This window comes from Vicugna pacos, chromosome 10 (genome assembly GCF_048564905.1).
Source record: "Vicugna pacos chromosome 10, VicPac4, whole genome shotgun sequence".
NCBI lineage: Eukaryota > Metazoa > Chordata > Mammalia > Artiodactyla > Camelidae > Vicugna > Vicugna pacos.
The window spans coordinates 51,619,071-51,634,983 of record NC_132996.1 but is presented as its reverse complement, the minus strand read 5'-3'; positions in this window follow the sequence as shown (position 1 = coordinate 51,634,983).

Here is a 15,913-nt window from a genome sequence, read left to right as displayed (position 1 = left end):
ATATTGGCCATGAGTGGAAGTGAATGGGAGAGTGGGGAAACCAGTAGCAACTCTTCCCACTATTAATAAAACAAGTAGTTGATAATCGTTGGATTCCCTCTGTGTGTCAGGAGCCATGTTAAGCACTGAACATGGATAATCTCATTTAATGCTCATAAAAATCCTGTAAGGTAGATACAAGCGAGATCATCCTTCTTTCGCAGATGAGGAGAGGGAGGCGCAGAGGTAATGAAAGGCACCACTATGGAAAGGCTATTACACAGCAAGTACATACCTTACCTCTAATTTTCATCACAATCCTGCAAGGTAGGTTATCATCCTCCTTTTCTGGCAAGGAAATAGAGGCGCAGGGGGTTAGGTAACTTGCCCAAGGTCACGCAGCTGGTAAGTGACCGTGGGAGGACTGAAGCCCAAAGTTTGTGTTCGTAGCACCACAGTCCTCTCTCTGGGGAGGAACCAGCTGTCTGCAAGCAGCTGCATTCTCATTGCTTTCAGTTAGCCAGCGAGCACAGTGGCGCACAGGTTCACCAGCCATAATGATGGTAATCTGATCTCCCTCTGTCTCCTTGCCTGTCTCTCAGTTGGTGCCACGTGGACTTTTAGGAAGATCATCATAAAAGTCCGCAAATTGCTTTGGCCTCCTTGAAAACAAGATAGAGAGTGGACACCTGGTGGACCATGTCTTTGGCCTTAGTGCAAAACATCATTTTATTTGCCTGAAGTTACTGCAGAGTGAGGAGGTGGCTTCTTTCACTCTGTTCTTCTAGGTTAGCTTGCTTTCTGCTCAGAAAGCCCTGAGGCAGACAGAGAAATGGGAACCAGTCGTTTCTTTCTCAGTAGAAGTCTCTACCAACTGGTGTCAAAAGCCAAAACGTGAGTCCTTCTTTTTTTCTATCCCTTTTGTCCAGTTCCTCAACAAAAGTCCTCTGTCTCTAGACCTTTCACATCCTTCCATTTAGTGTCACCTTATAATTCAAGACATCATGATGTCTTAGCTGGAGAGTGGCCAGCTTCTCCGGGTTCACCTGAGACTTTTCAGGATTTAGTGCCGCAAGTCCCACCCCGGGGAATCCCTCAGGGCAGGCAGATCAGGATGGCTGATCTCTCCACTGACCTTGCCTTCCATGGTGATCTCCTAACAGGTCTCCCAGGTCCCAGGTGTGCTTGTCTTTCACTCCTTCTCCAGAGCCCACCGCAATCCCTTGATGTCATATATTATTGTGTTGTGTCATCCTCCCTCCTTAAAATCCTACCTCCTAAACAAAATTCATACTCTTTACCTTGACTTACAAAGCACTGCATGATTTGGCCCTTGGCTGTTTCTCCAACCTCAACTCAGTTCCTTTTCCTCCCTCTTCGCTGCCACGCCCTCATCAGCTCCCCAACTATGCCGACCTCTTCTCCTCCCCAGCACCTTTGCCCCTGTTATTCCCTTGCCTGGAATGTCCTTCCTCCAGCTCCCTGTATGTCCACGATTTGTAATCATGTAGATGTGTGATGATTTGATTAATGTCTTCCTCTGAGAATTAAAGCTGACTCCCCAGTTCATCACTTAATCCCCAGCACCTAGCACTGGGGCCGACACCTAATAAAGTCACATGAAATATTCATAGAATGAATCAGTGAATGAGCAAAAGACTAGATGAATGAATACAGATTGGTTGCTGGGATGTGCTACTGAGATCACATGACCAGCAAGGCCAGGCTTGTCGGGACGCAATGAGCACAATCCCACGAGCTGCATAGGAGGCAGAGGCCAGAGCATGGAGGCCTCCATGGGTGGTGCCAAGGAGTTGGGACATTGTCCCAAATATGCTGGGGGAACTTCTGAGAGGTTTTGAGCTAGGGAGTGACTTAATCCCAGAAACATTTTGAAAAACTGAAGATTGGAGATGTGGGTAGGGATCCACTCAGCAAAAGTGGGCAGCTTCAGGAATTAGAGTGTGTGTTTGCAACAGGGCTTGGAGAGCCCACTGGATAATATTGTCCCTTTGGTTAATTTTCTGGAAACAGTCAGCCAACTGTGAATCAAAAGCTTCCACAGCCCTGGCCTATAACTAATTGCAGTTTGAAGACGTGTGTCATCACAAATCGGAGATTATGTAAAAGGCCTAACTGATGTCGAGATTGGCTTCCTGTAGGAGGAGGTCGTTGGTGCCATTTTTCCAAGGTTGGATTTCATAGTGCATTGCACCAGGCTCACACTCAGGTAGGCAATGACCTCTCTCCAATAGTGTGCAGACTAGGCTCACACTCAGGGGCGCAATGGCCTCTGTCCACTCAGGAGTTTATTACATCAAATGGGGTGGAAAAGCAGGGGATGAGTGGGTGTTTCCAACTACGATGAATATGGAAAATTTGGAGAGCTGTAACAGAAGTGGCACTGAATCAGAGATAAAGAAGCCTAGGTTATGGCGCCTCAGTTGGGATCAAGTAGCACAGAATTCTAAGAAATCAGTTGAAATTGTTGAAAAGTGATTCAATCTTGAACAGGTGACATGAGTTCTCTGAAACTTCCTTGTCTGTAAAAATGACTGAACTGTTCCACAGTCTCCTGGTTATAAGTTACTGTCCCCTTCTTTGCATTATTTTTTTTTATCTGTATAGTAAGTTACCACTCTTTTTATATAATAACCAAGACACTCCAGGCAGGACACCATTCTCCTTCCTTTCTGTCTTCCATTTCCATCTGCTCATCCCACCAGCATTTCAGAATCAGTGTATCCTCACACTGAACCTACCCACCACCCTTCCTCTGAAACCTGTTCCTCACTTCACTAAAGGTACTGCCACCAAAACCCTACGTTGTTTTCAACGTTCACCTTTGAAAACTGCCTCCTGCATCCAAGTCGTTGCCAAGATGCTTCGAGTTCACCCCTACAATGTCTTTCATCTGTCCTGGCTTCTCTCTTCCCACTGCCTGATCTAAGCCCATTATTTATTTTTAACACTTTATTATGGAAAAATCTCAAACACGTAAAATAAAAACAGAATCGTGTAATGAACTTCTATGAACCTATCACTCAGCTTCTACGATTACCAATATTATGCCACTTTCTATCCCCTGATCAACTGTCATTATTATTTCACAATTATTTTCTAAGTAAAGCAAAATTTACACAGCACAAGTCTTTGCTGTACAAATTTGTCAAATGGAGACATCCATTTAACCCATGCTTCCATTATGATCTAGAACATTTTTATCTCGCAGTTTCTTTGTGTCCCTGCCCCATCTCTCCCCTCCCCCAGAGCAACCACTGTCCTGATTTTCTGCTCTTAGATTAGTCTGGCTGTTTCAGACGTTCATGTAAATGGACTCATACCCTCTGTACTCATTTGTGTCTGGCTTTTTCACCCAGGATAACGTCTGTGAGCTTCCTCCGCGTTGTTTTATTCATCAGTAGTTCATTTTTAAATGTTACCGAGTAGCCGTCCTTTGGATGAATAAACCATAATTTGTTTATCCATTCTCCTATTGATGGACATTTATTTGGGTTGTTTCTATTTTGGGTTATTGTGAATAAAATTACTATGAATATTTCCTTGCAGCCTTTTTATGGACCTGTGTTTTCATTTCTATTTGATACATCCTAGGTGTGAAAAATCTGAGTCTCCACATTAGTTTTTGTCTGGATGGCTGCAGAATTCTCCTAGCTGCCATGCCTGCCACCTGCTGTCAGCCCCCGAAGCTGGGCACCAGGTCATATTCATTTTCCAAAAGCAGAGCTCCATCCATGCCAGAAATCTGCTCAGGAAGCTCCCATTGTCTTCAGAGTGAAGTCAAGCCTTTCCAGCCTGGCATTCAAGACCCCGCACAACTCAGTCTCAACTTTCTTTCCCCATGTTTACTTTCTGTGTCTCCCTGACGCTCTCTGGCTGCTGACAGCCTAGACTCTTTGATCCTAGCCTTTTGTAGGGCCCTTGCCTAGAGAGCACCATCTCACTTAGCCCGTGGCAGTGCCTGGCTCTCAGTGGACTGGGAAACGTTTCCTGGATGGGTCGGTCATCCCATCGTGTGGGATGCCTCGCGTGGCCCCGGCCCCACAAACTGCAGACCTAGGAACATGGCCAAGACGTCACTGCTGCTCTCTCTCTAGCTTTGTAGAAGGTAAGAGATTAAACCAGGGGAAATTTCTCTGGATGTTGAGATTCTGTGATTTCGGGAATTTTACAAAACCCACGGCTCGTGCCACTGATCTGCCAATGACAAAGGGCTGAGTGGTATCCTGGGAAGAGCGCAGGAGCCAGAGTCCCTTGCCCCCAGTCCTAGTTTTACTTCTTCCATTCACTGTGTGCCCTCGGGTAGGTTCCACAGCTGAGCCTCCATTGCCCCTTTAGGGACCCTGGGACAGGGGAATGAGAAGGAGCCCTGATGATCACAGAAATCAAACTGAAAGTCACTAGGTTTGATTTTAACTCGTAAACCAGGTCTGCTGTTTCCTGATCACGGGCAGGCCCTTGCCCTTTTGTATTTTCCTCCCCGCACATTCGGTGCACCTGAGCTACAACCCGGCATTACTCCCTGCCCTGAACTGTCAAAATGCCAGCACCCAGAGCGCAGTTGGAACACCAAGTTCCTGCTAGCAGGACCTCACCCAATGGCACTAAGGTTAGTGTCCAGCAACATATTTGCCTAAAGCAGAGCTAAGTGCTTGAGACTGCACCATGGGTACCAGGCCCGCCACAGATCACAGACTCCACCTCACACGCATAGTTGCCAGACCAGCAAGAGTCAGACCACACTTTCCCACAAGGGTTTAAAATCTTCATCCTCATCTTGGAGACACCAGTCACTTTCTAGCTCTATGACTTAATTTTTCTTTGCCTCTATTTACTCATCAGTAAAATGGGAACAATAAAATGCCTGTCTCGAAAGTTTTCCAAAAAACTAAATTAAATAACAGACGTTGAACACTTAGAATTATGTCTGGCACACAGCGAGAGCTCAATGAACATGAGATAATGTCATTATCATCATTGATGTCATTAGCAACATCTTAGGGGACACAGATAACCTTGAGGGGTGTGGACTCCGTGCTGTATACTGCCAAGTTTTAAAGTGTTTACCAAGTTCACCGAATGATCCCACTTCCTCGCCCATAAACACAGGTTCAAAAGGTAAACAGTGTTTCTAAGTGTGAGCAGCCTTTGTTCTCTGTTTCCTTGGAAATGGGATTTTTAAACTAGAAAGCTCATTTCTTTGAGTCCCACCTGTTAGGTCCCATCCGTGGGTGTCTGCCACGGTCACAGTGGAAGTGAGCAACGGTCTCCTGGTACCATCTTGGGAAGAAGGGAAGTGAACTGGCGAACTCTTGGGTGGGCAGAAGCCTAACGCTCCTGTCCGTGCCCTTCACGATACGTGAAGGAAGGAGCCCAGAGAAGAAGAGAGTGGCCACAAACAAAAGCTGTAATTGTTTGAGAAATGGACCCTTTTCAGAAGCCTTCAAAGCCACCCTTTCACAAAGCCTGGCAGGGATACAGTATCGAGCCTGGGTGACAGCCAAGCAGGGCCTTAATTCATTATTGCCAAACTGTTTGTTGTCTTTATTTGCCAAGACTTACTAATTGAACTTTTGTTGGTCTGGCTGCCCTTCCAGAGAACTGGAGGTATTGTTATCTGCTCTGCGAGCCCTTCCACGGAATGTGCCAAAATCTGGACCCGAGTTGGGACTGATTTCCCTTCTCTGTTCAGGTTGATTCTTTTTCTTTCAGGGATGTTGTTGTTTGCTTGTTCTTGTTTAGTTATGTATTGTTTATTTTTTTCAGTTCCAGCCCAAAGGTGGTGTTTGGACTGAACTAGAATGAAGCTCATTGGCCCAAGGTGAGTTCAGGGAGGTCCCCCAAAAGGCCTGCATGGCGGCTGCTTTCCTTGATTTTCCCGTCTCAGCTTCGGCCACACAGGGAAGAGAAGCTTTGGACCAATGAGTCTCAAAGTGTGGTCCCAAGAACAGCATCAGTCTCCCCTAGGAATTTGTTAGAAATGCAAATTTTTGAGTCCTCCTGCTGAGCTACCAGATCAGCAACCTGGACTTTAACAAGCCTCCTGGGCGATTCTGATACACGCTAAAGTTTGAAACCAGCGCTAGGGTGTCTCAGCCTCGGCACTGTTGGCAGTCTGGGCTGGGTGATTCCGTAGAGGGAGCCGTCCAGTGCTTGGTGAGATGTTTAGCACCATCCCTGGCCTCTAAACCCTAGATTCCAGTAGCCACCCCCCCCAATGTGACAACCAAAAATGTCTCTAGTCCTTGCCAGACATCCTGGGGTGAAGGAGGTAAAATCATCCCCGGTTGAGATAATGGACAAACCGCTTACCCTTTCTCTGTATCATACTTTTTTTAATCCTAAGGAGAGGTAAAACAGAAAAGAAGACCCACAGAGAAACCCTGAAGCCCACTTGTTGACCTACTGGGTGATTCAGGATGCCTCAAGGTGATTAGTGGGCTCACAAGATAAATTAAGGACATTTAGGGGGTAGGGGGGCTGCAGGCTATGCGAGCAGTTACTAGCCAAGGTCAAGTGACTCGCTGCTCAAGAAGAGTCAAGTAGAGCTAAGCGGTGCCATGAGAATTTAACTTCGGTGTGCAGAACTTTACCTCTCTGTACTATCTTGACAAACAGCTGCCACACGTTCTGGGAGGCTCCTTAGCACAAAACAGTGATGAGCGCAAAAAGACATAACCACCTTAGGGTAGATCTTGTTTTTCAATCTCGATAAACCCTTCCTTCAAATCCACCCTCGGGCAAGAGCACGCGACATTGACTTTGACTTTCAGCACCAGTTCTCTGGCTCAGCTGCTTGGCCTATTCAAGACAAAACAAAACCGAAAAACATTCAGAGTCTAGGCTCTTCCCATTCTCTTGTGTGTTTGCTACCCTAGGGCAGAGGAGACAAAGGGACTGAGTTCTGAGTTCAGTGATGTACCTACCATCCAGAGCGACAGGAATGGTCCGTCTGCTAATCTTCCCTCTTACTTTCAAAACAGAAGGTTTCCTTGTACATTTCTAGGCGAGCATTTCCCAACGCTCATTCTGTAGACTTTCTGTCACTGGGTTCTTGGTTGTTGCACCTGTGATTTGCATTTGAAGGACGTTCAAACTAGGGAATTTGCTACTAGGCTTTATTCCCACTACTTTAAGGGCTTTGATAATATTTCCTCTTGAGAAAGCTGGACATAGCAAAAATCAGCTGGAACTGGCTCAGCGAAACCTGAAGTCCGTTGCTCATATGGATGCCAACTAAAGGTCACAATTCATTTGCTCGTTTGGTTGGAATCTATTGGGCACCTGCTGTATACCAGTACTGTGCCAGATCCTCAGAATGTGGAGGGGGACATCCAGTGCCTCTGCCTGGTGGGAGCACATTGTCAGACAGGTAGAAGCCATTTCAATGGAATGCAGAGTTCTTGACAGAAGAGGGAAGCACAGAACATCCTGAGAGTAAGCTTCACCGCTGAACCCTCAGTGTCTGGCACACAATAGGGACTTAATAAATATCTGTTGAATTATCTTAGAAGGGAACATTTTACACAGACTAGGGAGGTTAAAAAAATGTCTAGGCAAAGAAAGTGCTACTTAGGTTTTCAAGGAAAAAGCAAGAGTGAGTCATGCAGAGAAGAGTGGGAAGGGTATTTCAGACAAAAGAAGTAACAGGTTCAGGGACAGTGAATGAGAATATGCATCAAAGCCTTGGGTGGACTTTACGAAGTTCTGAACGAATTATTAGAAGAAGTGATTTTCTGGTCGTCCATTGCTATATAACAAATTACCCCCAAACTTAGTGGCATAAGCCAATCATTTTGTTTCCATTATAATTTTGTGGGTAAAGAATGTGGGAGGGCTTGGCTGGTGGTTCTTCTTTATTTGTTTGGCATCAGCTGGGGCAACTGGAGCTGATGGTCCACCTCCAAGATGGCTTCTTCATCGACGTCTTAATGCCTTGTATTTCTTAGCTTCTCTCCCTCTCCATGTAGTGTCTCACTGCCCACAGCCACTCCATGTGGTCTGGGCGGTTCATGACATGACCAACTCAGGGCCCTTGGGCCTCTTACATAGCAGCCAGCTTCCCCTAGAGCAAATATTCCAACACACCCATGTGGAAGCTGCCAGTCTTATTACAATCTGGCTTTGGAAGTTCCAGAAGATAGTTTTGCTGTATTCTAATGAGCAAGCAAGTCACTAGCCAGCTCAGATTCAAGGGAGGGAAGGAAGAGCCCCCTCCTTTAATGAGGGAATGGCTTGCCTGCAGAAGGAAGGAAGACAAATGCCATCTTGGAGAAAAGCTTCCTCAATGGGTTCCAAGGGGTGAAGAAATTGGGACTAGAGAATTGAGCCTGAAGGACCTGGAGAAGCAAGCTGTGGAGTGATGACCCTGAGTTCTGGGTCATGGAAGGGTTTAAGCAGTGGCATGGAGCTAAGGTAGTGGTATGATCAAATTTATTTTAGAATCATCCACCTCTGACAGCTATGAAGAATGGGGTGAAGAATGAGACAAAATGGGAGGCAGGGAGGTAAACTATGAGGAGATGTCTAGTCTTAAAGAGCAAAAGTGTTTTGAGGGTGGGGGGGTGGCTAAAGTCTGTGTTGGACCCAGGGGTCATATTGTGAGAATATGAGGAAAATTCAAGTTATCTGAGGTCTTTTAACACCCTTCCCCACACAACCAAAAATAGCTCCCTGCAAAATGAGAGAAGAAAGGCGTCATTTTCCATTCCAGGAACTGAATTGGGGGTTAATGGCAGCTGGCAACTGATCTTGCCCTCAGAGGCTTAATGGTCACACTTTTTCAGGTTGGGTAGGAGCTGCCACTGAGGAAAACAAACAGGATCGGTGTGAAAACTATTAGAAAAGGCCCTCAGAACAAAGGCTCCATTTGGCAGCTGTTGCTCAGAGCTGAGTGAAATAAACAAAAGAGTTTGTTGAGCAAACATGAAAGCAGCCTAATTGATGCAATTAAGGTGAAATTAAATAAAGGAAGGTTTTAGCCCAAAGTTCATGGAAAATTTTTCACAAGGTTGTCACCGGAAAAGTCATTTGGGGCTTTTAAATAAAGAGAAGCACAGGATGTGGGAAATTGGCCCATTTGACCCTTAGGAGTGGACCCAGTCGAGTGTGCCGATGTGGACTCCACGTGTCAGTTGTTTGGTCCTGGTTGTCCAATCTTGGGATGGGTGGGGTGGGAGACGGAGGTTGGGTAAGACGGGGGAAGGATGGGACAGAAGCAGCCATGAGGGAACAATTCAGCAAGGCCAGAATTATTACTCTGTTTTGTTTACTTCTTAACACCACTATCAGAGATTATCTTGCTCATTGCATCTTTCTTGTTTACTATGTGTCCTCCTCATTCAAACACACACATACACACACGTGCACATGTGCACACTCACACGCACACACACTATGGAATTCTGGGTCTCCTTAGAGCATAGCTTTGGAGATGCCTATCTGGCTGGGTTAAGACCCCCAAATACTGAAACCCAAAAGCAAATGTCTGTACCCAACGCTCATGCCAGAGCACTGCCCTGACAGCGCAGAACTGTCTCGGGGCAGTTTATGCCTGAAATCAATTCAAGCTAGTACATTTATTTAACAAACACTTACACAGTCCTTACTATAGGCCAGGTACAATTCTGAGTGTTTTGTAAGTATTAACCTAGTCCTCCCAAAGATCCTATGAGGTAAGGACACTCTTACCTTCATTGCTGGTCTGAGCCAGCACATGGGGAGCCAGGGTGTGAACCCGGGCTTGGGACCCCAGCGGCCACACTCTTTACCCCTTCACTAGTCCCCTTGAATTGTAGTTAAATTGAAATTACTTCAATTTTTAAAAAAATACCCAAGGAGCTAGTTAAAAATGCAGATACTGGGTATCTCTCCTAAACCCCTACCAGAGACTACAAATCAGTAAATATCTGATCCATGAATTCCAGCATGAAGTTCAGGAATCTGTCTTTTATCGACAGTTTAAAGGCAGGAGACTGTCTTTTATTATGATGATGATGATGATGATGATGATGATGATGATGATGATGATGATGATGATGTTGATGATGGTGATGATGATGATGATGATGGTGATGATATAGTTGATTACAATGGTGAGTTAGTTTCTGGTGTACAGCATATTGATTCAGTTATACATATATATATGTTCTTTTCCATATTCTTTTTCATTAGAGTTTATTACCAGATATTGAATGTAGTTCCCTGTGCTATACAGTAGGATCCTGTTGTTTATCTATTTTATTTATAGTAGTTTGTATCTGCTAATCCCAAACTCCCAATTTATCCATCCCCATCCCGCTTTCCCCTTTGGTGACCATAATTTTTTTTTTCTATGTCTGTGAGTCTGTTCCTGTTTTGTAAATAAGTTCATTTGTATCATTTTTTTTAATTTCGCATATAGGCGATGATAGTTGTCTTTCTCTGTCTGACTTACTTCACTTAGTATGATCATCTCTAGGACCACCCATGTTGCTGCAAATGGCATTATTTCATTCTTTTTTTATGACTGAGTAGTTTTCCATTTGTATATATATACCACAACTTCTTTATCCTGTCATCTATCGATGGACATTCAGGCTGTTTCCATGTCTTGGCTATTGTAAATAGTGCTGCTATGAACACTGGGGTCCATGTGTCTTTTTGAATTAGTTTTCTCCGAATATATGCCCAGGAGTAGGATTGCTAGATCATATGGTAAGTTTACTTTTAGTTTTTAAAGGAATCTCTGTACTATTTTTTAGGGTGGTTGGACCAAATTACATTCCCACCAATAGTGTAGGAGGGTTCCCTCTTCTCCACACCCTCTCCAGCATTTATTATTTGTGGACTTTTTAATGATGGCCATTCTAACTGGTGCAAGGTGATACCTCACTGTAGTTTCGATTTGCATTTCTCTGATAATTAGCAATATTGAGCATCTTTTCATATGCCTGTAAGAGTTTGCCTTTAGGTGACTCTGATACAGGTGGTCCAGGGATCACATTTTGAAATACACCTAGAAATACGCTAACCTAGAGATGAAGGACCTTGTTCAAGCTTCCTATCTACTCAGGGTCAGGTCCCTCCAACCTTGCACTAGAGTCTGTTTGTGTTACAGGCTATCTTTTGAACACTTTTTACAGAACTGAAGTCACTTTGGTAGTCCTGGAACACCATCTATATAATCTACAATTTGGTTAGCATAACATTATTTAATTATTTCTTCCATGTTTACAATTTTAAAGTGTAATAAATAAAAATTGTAAAATAAAATTTAAAAATTGTAAAAGTGTAAAATAAAAATAGCTCAGAACACAAGCTATTGAACGTCAAAAAAACTTCCCTTAGTTTTTGACACTTAATGATAAGCAGCAAAAGGGGTGAGAAAGAAATCATGAACACACGTGTCAAAGACTTGCTCTCTCACAGAATTAGTCGGTAGGAAAATCATTTCTTTTCAGAAGTGGGGCAAAGAGAAAATAAACCCCAAACCCAAGTACTATCATTTGTTTTATTTAGAACTTCCTTGAGTCATTTTTACTTTTTCACACTTTTACTGAGGTAGGATTTACATACCATAAAATTTACTTGCTCTAAGTAGATATTCCAATGAGTTTTAATAAATTTATATAACTACTATGATCCAGTTTAAAATACTTCAGTCAACCGAAAGTTCTCTTGAATTTTTTATATTCAATCCTTACTCCACCCTCAGCTGAAAGCAACCACTGACCTTTCTGTCTCTATAACTTTACCTTTTCTAGAAATTTTCTATTAATGGATTCATATAATATGCAGTCTTTTTATTTGACTTCTTTCACTTAGCATAATATTTTTGAGGTGCATCTATGTTTTTTATATATCATGCCTTTTTATTGGTGAGTAGTATTCCACTGCATTAATACACCACATTTTGCTTATCAATTCACCAGTTGATGAGCATTGAAATGTTTTTTTCTTGCTTTTACCAAAAAAAAAAATTCTGCTTGATCTCACTTACATGTGGCATCTAGAAAAGTCAAAAACACAGAATTAGAGAGTAGAACACAGATTTCCAGGGGCGAGGAGGTGGGGAAAATGGGGAGACATTGGTCAGGGGGTACAAAATTACAATTATGTTGAGTGAGTAAGTCTAGAGAGCTAATATTCAGGGTGATGACTATGGTTTAGAATACTGTTTAAATGCTGGAAATTTAATAAGAGAGCAGATTTCAGATGTTCCATCGCACACAGACATGAAAAGATCAACTATGTGAGGAGATGATAACATTAATTAGCTTGACTGTAGTAAACGTTTCACTATGTACATGTCTATCAAATCATCATGTTGCACACCTTAAATATACACAATTTTTATTAATAAAAGGAAAGAAAACTACTGCAGTAAACGTCTGTGAGCAAGTCTTTGTGTGGACTTTTTTTTCATTTCTCTTGGGTCAATTTCTAGGAGTAGAATTGCTGGGTCATATGGTAGGTTTATGTTTAATTTTTTAAGAAATTGCTAAACTGCTTTCCAAAGTGGCTGCACCATTTTGCATTGTCACCAGTGATGTATCAGGGTTTCAGTTGCACCATTTCCTCATCAGCTGTTGGTATTGTTGGTTTTCTAAACGTCTGTCATTCTAGTCTATATATGGTGATATCTCCTTGTAGTGTTGCTTTTCCCTAATGACCTATGACGTTCAGCATCTTTCCCCGTGCCTACTGTAGTCCATATATCTTCTTTCAGTGTGTCTCTTTCAGATACCTTGGCCATTTTTAACTGGGTTGTCTTCTTATTATCGAGTGTGAAAGTTCATTATATATTCTGGACACATCTCCATTATAAGATTTATCACTTGCAAAACTTTATTCCAAATCTATGGGTTGTGTTTTTATTTTCTTAATGGCTCTTTCTGAAATGCAGGCTATTTTTTTTCATTTTGATGAAGTTCAGTTAGGAAATGTTTTTTCTTTTTAAAGATCATGGCTGTAATTAATAAACCCTTTAGCAGTTACCACATCGCTCACATGTTTATTTGTCTGTCTTTCTCACTGGGCTGTGCACCTCATGATTGTCGGGATCCACTCAAGTCTTTACAGTGGCTAAAAGCAAAGCATCTGGACTCAGACAGATTCTAATTTCAATCCTGTTTCTACCTTCTCTAGACGTGTGACTTTGTGCTAGTTACTTGACCTCTCCAAGCCTCAATTTTCTCTGTTACATAACATGAACAATGTACCTACCTTACAGGATTGTTGTGACAAATAAACAAATCTGGGAAGGCACTTGATAAAGTCTCGGCACATATAGTCATTATTTTACTATTGTTATTGTTATCTCCAGCAGTTAGCCCAGTGCCCTGCAAATATGAATGAGTAATTGAGTCATCTCTCACCTTCCTTACCTCCACAATGGGGCACTGGCTCTACAAAGTCATTCTCACTGGGATTAAAACTGTCCCTGCTTACCCCTGAACCAGGGCTTCGTTTCCACAGAGGAGGTCTTCTGTGCTACAGGAAATGGACAGGAGTCCAAACAGGGCCAGCAGGTGTAAGATAAATAGAGGCTGATCTTGAGACTTCTCCTAGCCTGATGGAAGTGGTCATTCAGGGAGGCAGTGAGGTTCCTGCCCTGTGATGTTCTTCACCTGGCGCTATCCTGGACCATCTTCCCCAGTCTTGCTTCAGAGAGGCATTTCTTTTTCCTTAATGGCCGTTGCCTGCCACAAGGCTCTCCACCCCATTCGTGAGTCTCGGGCACTTCCTCCACGCTAGGAACCTCTCCCAGATAGTCCCACTGCCTGTTAGGCAACTTCTTTTGATCACTGTTAAAAGCCTTTGGACCCCTCCCTAAGTACTTCACCTCCTGCCCCCAGCTACTTCTGAGCCACCTGGCAAAGACCACATCCGTGAATCAGTTTGCTAACTTTTAAAGGGGTGGGTGAGGGCGAAGCTTTGACAGCCTGATATCTCACCATGTTTGCTTTTGAGGGAGGAGTTCAGAGTGAAAGAAAGGATCACTTCCAGCCTCTAAAGAGCCCCTTGGTGAATGAAGCAAGATTCACATGGTGCCTGCGAATCACTAACCAACCAGGAAGACACGGAGTGAAGAGAAAGTCTAAGAAGTGGGGAGAGGTCAAGTTCATTTAACACAGAGTGGATGGCTCCATTTTACTGTCTCATTCTTAACGCACCTAAGGTTAGCAAGCCTGTCAGGACACAAACAAAATCTGGAGCCATTCTTTTTATTGAAATTAAGGACTTGATGCCCTTAATCCTCATAACCAAAAAGAAAAAAAGAAAAAAGAAAAAAGCCATTATTGCCTTTATGGAGTTTCTCTATACAGTTACCCAGATACTGGCCTTTCCTGCTCAAGGCAATCTAAGAACAAAGTGATCTGGACCCAAAAGAGAAAAAGACATGAGCAGTAGAGAACATCAGAGACAGACTATTGGCCTTACTTTTTAAAAAAATCATGAAAAAGATTTCCCATTTTCTGTTGTTTCAACGTTAAAGACTTATAACAACATTTCGACTTTGTTGAACTTCAAACATTACAAAGAAAATAGTAAAAGCTAACATTTTTGAATGCTGGATATGTTTCTAAGTCCTTTACATGTATAAATTAATTTTATTCACTCATTTAACAAGCAACAAATGGATTAGGGGAGAGATAGCACACTTAAGTTCTGGGCATATAGCAATGAACAAAGCTCTTGAAGATCCCTGCCTTCCTGGACCTTACACTCTTCTGGGGAAATCAATAAACAAATGAATACGCAGATTATGTACTATGTTAATAGGCAGAAATAAGCATTATTGGGAAAAACAAAGCTGGGCAGAGGGATAGAGAGAATTGGGTGTTGAGTGCTGTGATTTTCAGTCAGGCATTTAGGAAACTGTTATCTGGCCAAAGACTTGAAGGAAATTTCACAATTAATAAGACCAAACCCAAAGAGTGTTGCTGTTGAGTGTTTTTGTTTGTTTGTGTCTTACTAAGCCTTGGACCAACACCCTAAGCCCCCAGTACATCTGTATGAACCTCTACATTTTGTAAAATGATGAGCCAGGACCACAGACCAAGCGAGTCAAGCATGAAGTCACCCCCACCATCCCTGGTCCTACCTTGTGGTGGATCTAAGTGCTGCTGATTTTCCACTCTACTTTGAGGAACTCGAGGGGTGCTTCTGAGGATGCATTGGTGTTATGGGCATCTGGAGGGATTTTCTCTGGACCATTCGTCCCCAGATGGATCAAAATATGTTTTTCCCTTTAAAAAAAATTGCCCTGTTCCTCAGAACTGGAATTTCTTCCTGATAGAAGTGATCTGGATGCTAATACTCCTTGTGTGAGACATGAACAAAGGGACTCACTTTCCAAGGGTTCTGGGAAGACTCAGCTCCTGAATCTATGACCTTCTCAGGACTTTGTTTCTGCCCCTTTGTCTGGCTTAAACCTAGGCTGTTGTTTTCCAAGTTCTTATGAGACAGGAGGGAAGGGGGCAGGGCACAACCATTAGAAGAATGACACAGCAGTTAGCACCAAGATGGTGGAAGATTCAACTCCCAGTAGACCTTGAGTTTCTATATACATTCCCTGAAATATAATACCATGCTAAATGGTACTCCCACAGGCACCATGACAGTTTCAAGGCTAACCATAAAAGATCAAAAAGTGAGTGATGACCCAGTTCCTGAGAATCCCAGCCCCTTCCCCTAAGTTGTTAAAATAATCCTCCTACTTTTTAGCATGTGAAATTTCCAAGCCCATAAAAACTAACAACCCTGCACCTCATGGCCACCCTCCCGTCTGAGTAAGATGGCCCACACTCTGTCTATGGAGTGTGTATCTCCTTTTACTTTAACCACCCCCATGCCTCATGGCCTCTCTGGCCTTCTGGGATGGCCTACACTCTGTCCATGGAGTATGTGTCTCTCTGAATAAATCTAC